Here is a 4390-nt window from a genome sequence, read left to right as displayed (position 1 = left end):
GCTTCCTTTGTGGCCTCTAGGTGTCTGAGTCTGCCTAGTCATGCTTCCCAACTCTGTCTTTGCAGGCCTCGCAGCAGATTCATGCACACTGCTGTGTCATGTGATGTCAAGGCAGAGACTCAAACTCGCTTACAGCTATAAGGGTCATTAATTTACTCGATATAGGAATTTCTAAGTTTCTTTGGACTTCCATTCTCATTGACAATGTGTGCGTGTCACTAGTTGCCCTCTGTTGACTCCTTTCTGTTGGAAGCTTTTGGATGGTATCAACAGTGTAAGGAGGATGTTTATGAGTGGGCCCATGTCATGTGAGAATTGTGGAAGCAGCCGTTGGTAGATCGGCAATGGGAGCTTAAATGAACAAGTCTCTGGGAATAGAGTTTCTTGCGAAAGCAAGCAAAAAAACTTATATACACACGTCCATAGGATCTCTCATGAGTAAAAAGAAAAAGGCTACAGCAGTTATGATGGGGCTGCAAGTTCAAACTCACTCTTGTCTTCTGCACTTCTCTGAGTGATTGCAATTTCTTCAGGTGCCTGGGCTTTGGGTAGCTTGGGTTCCCTTTCTCTCTCTCTCTTCTTTCCTTTTGCCTCCAGCCTTCTGTATTCTGAAAGTGTAAAGTGAATCCTATTGCTGACTCCATTTTTGTCACCTGCTAAGGTGACAGGAATTCTTCCAGATTGTAACTTTTCACATGAGATGTTTTAGAGATGTAACATCGAATCCCACCTCTATCATATGCAAATGTTCCAGTGCTGAACATATGGTCAAAAGTAATTAAATACATGCTTTGCCTGAGATTTCAGAGAATTGATATTTTTCCCTAACAGAAAGGATTTTGTGAAACCAGTGATTAAATTAATTAAATACCATACAGTGTGTTTATGAGGTTGATATGTGGCGTTGGCAGAAAAAATAAACACAAAGAGCGATGCTTTGTTGTTCTGAGGTATTCATTGTCCTGGACTGTTATCCGGGAACAGATGGCAGAGGCTGTCAGCTGGGTGAGGAGGCCCCAGCAAGCAGGAAGTAAGAGATGATAAATGATTGGTAATTTCCCATAGAGGAGCAGCTACACAGAAGGCTCTGCTGAAATGAATGGATGCCGGGCTAACGCATCGTTTATGGAAGCCTGTCCAATATTTTATTTTTTTCTCAAAAAAGAGAAAGCACAGAAGTCCTTTGCTCTATGAAATCCTCAGAAAATTGACAATAATTTGTTGCTATAAGAGGCAAAACCCCATTTTTCTTACAAGACGGGCTGCATTTTCTTTCCCTGTCTAAGCGCCTACTATTGAGGAGTAATGATACAGGCCAGCACCATAGCCCAGTGGTTAAGGGAGCCTGAACCTTCATGGTCTATCATAGTTTGAATCTCAGATCCAGGGCTTGAGGACCATGCCAGGTGAGTGTGTGTGCCCAGATTTTTGACTGGACAGAAAAACAGAGGAAAAAGCTTTGCACCATAACTGTGCCCCATCGGGGCAGGGGGGGTTGCATTATTTCTCCTTCTCTCTGTCTCTCTGGTGTGTGCACATACTCTATGGCAAAAAATATATATATATAGTAGTGATATTAGCAGTGATAATAATAATCATGACCATATAATCAGGAGGAAGATGAGCTCCACATGGAGCAATACATGTCCCAGAAGCCTTCACTGAGCACTGTACGAGTAACAGTGGAACCTCCTGCTATCAGAAAAGAGTTGCTCCCACTTGCTACCACTGAAAAGCACAAGCCACCTAAAGGAACATGGCAGCCTCGCTAACGTCTCAGTTTGGTTTAGTATTATTTAAGGCAGTGATATCCCTACTTGACACCCCTACGAGAAGCAATACAGCACTGGCTTTACTGTGTCTTCACTTTTCTTTTTTACCGTGTCTTCGCTTTTAAACATCTCTTTCCAATTTTGTCTTTTTTAATGCTTTCTTAAAAAAATATTTTATTTACCTTTATTTATTTTTACTTATTTATTTTGATTTGACCAGAGAGGGACAGAGAGAGAGATGGAAAGTGAGAAAGTGAGCCGCCAGTCCCAGAACTCTAACCACGGTCAGCCATGTGGGAGTCCATGCCACCTGCCGGCCCCTGGTTTTGCTTTTTTGAGGGCTTATTTCTTTATGCACAGTACAGTACCATGGTCTAACAAGAACTCGCAGTGAGTGAGTAAAAGTGTCCTTTTCCTATCCCTTCCTAAAGAGCTATTTTTTGGTACAATTTTACCTATCTCTCACTGGACAACGATTGATACCTACTGATTTTTCGAGATTATAAACGCTTATCTCCCACAGTCCCTTTACATGAAAACTACAAATTCTTTCATTGGCTATGCTGGGATTATCTTTGCTATGTACGAGATCTTCTGTTACCTGATTTCTTTTTTAATGTTTTTGCTATAGGGCATGTACACTCACCAGAAAGGAGCCAGACAGAGAAAGACAGTGAGAGGGAACGTGAGAAATTACACACATACACACGCCCCTGCTGGGAGGGGGATGGCCACACCACAATCCCTTCTCCTCCATTCTTTCCCTGGGATTCAGGCACACACACACACACACACACACACACACACACACACACGCTTGGAATGATTTTCTAGCCATCAGCTTCAGAGCTCAAATCTTGGTCAGCTATGTGGGAGTCCAGCACCTTAACCACCACACCACCTGCTGGCCCCTGGAGCAGATTTCTAATGTTCACAGCATAATGTAATGATAAATGTTGAAGGTGGTGAATCTGTTTTTAGCTTTAAATTTCTTTATTGTACACTGTGTCCATGCTTTGAAAGGCCATTTTGTTCCTTACAAAGATGTATAATGATTACATGTGAATCATAAATTATGATAGCTATTTAAAAAGAAAAAAAATACCTCTCCAAACTTTTGTGTGCCTTTGATATATCGACCACTGCTTCTTTGAAGCCTAATTTATGATGTTAAACTGAAGATATGAATTTATGATTAAATGCAGATAAATGAGAGTTGCACACCCAAGATTTATAAGAAAGCTCATTTTCTTAAATAATTATGTATTAAAATACTTTCTACTCTGTAAGTATGTTGTGTAGAAGTTGTAACTAGACTATTTGACATTCCACACTACAATTCCTTTTAAACCTCATAAATAACTCTGGTTTATTTCCAATTTTCAGACACGTGTGAAACATATTAATCTTGAATTCAAGAGGGAGTCTTGGACTGACTTCTTTACCTGTAAATGTCATTCATTCAAGAAAATAGTTTTATTCCTTTTAGGAGCAGAAAGGATTATTGAAGAGTCTGTACGTTATAGGACATTTAAAAAACAAAAAGCTTTCTGTGAATTAAAACTATACAGGGGCCAGCAGGTGACATAATGGTTACAATGCTGTACTTACACATGGCCTACCATGGTTCAAGCCCTGGACTCGGTGGCTTGACAAATCATGCCAGGCACATATGTGTGCATTCCCAAAACCATAGGGAGAGAATGGAGAAGAAGGGACTGAGGTGTAGCCGTCTTCCCCGGGGGCGGGGGTAAGTTGTCACTTTCCCTCTCACTATCACTCTCCCTGTTTAGTTCTGGTGAGTACACACGCCCCATGACAAAAATATTTAAAACATAAAAAATGGAAAACTATATATTCTCTATGTTCGTGTACCAGAGACCTTTCAGAATGTAACCTCTGGTCCTGTATGGTAACTAGCATCGCTGTACTCTTTTTCAAGGCAGATGAAGGGAAACCCATCTGCTTACTTGGTACGAGTGTGCACAGGAGGCAAATCAGGGAGCAGGTGGCAGGAAGGTTAGAGCGTATCTTAGTGCACACTGACCACCATGTAGGCTCTGCTTATCACATATATGTGAATATGTCTTACTGAACAAACTCTGGTTTTTTTTGTTTGTTTGTTTCCGTCTCCATAGAAAGACTCAGTATTTCAGTAAAAGAGACAGAAAAAAGGGGGGAAGAAATCATCATGAAATCATTGAAGAATGTTACTTCCACGATGAAAATAGTGCCACTTCTAGATGTAGTACTGAACATTTCAAGCCATTTATGATGGAAGGATGGTTCTAAGAGCTTTCAGAGACGGGGAGAGTGACATGCAAAAATCATGGGTCAGAAGGGCTCTAGATTTCTCAGCAGTGAGGCCAAAGTCAGCACACAGGGCATGGCATTGGAGACCACGTCCAAGTCACAGAGGGAGGTTTCAGTCAGCATGGGTTACATGTGAGCTTGTTTTTTGTTTGTTTGTTTGTTTGTTTTTGAATAGGGGAGAAAAATCATGGAAATATTGTTCTTAGAATTTTTGGCTCAAATCTGAACATCTTCCACTTGGTATATATATATATGCATCTGCCTACATGTAAAAACAATTACGTATGGAATTTTAAATTTACTTT

General features: G+C 40.7%; 1 protein-coding gene across 1 annotated transcript in view; it reads left to right on the top strand.

The window, feature by feature from the left end:
• NALF1 (NALCN channel auxiliary factor 1) overlaps window positions 1-4390 on the top strand; it is a 729871-nt gene that overhangs the window by 321475 nt on the left and 404006 nt on the right.

Source organism: Tupaia chinensis, unplaced genomic scaffold, assembly GCF_000334495.1.
Source record: "Tupaia chinensis unplaced genomic scaffold, TupChi_1.0 Scaffold000644_1, whole genome shotgun sequence".
Classification (NCBI taxonomy): domain Eukaryota; kingdom Metazoa; phylum Chordata; class Mammalia; order Scandentia; family Tupaiidae; genus Tupaia; species Tupaia belangeri.
This window is presented reverse-complemented; position numbering and strand designations above follow the sequence as displayed.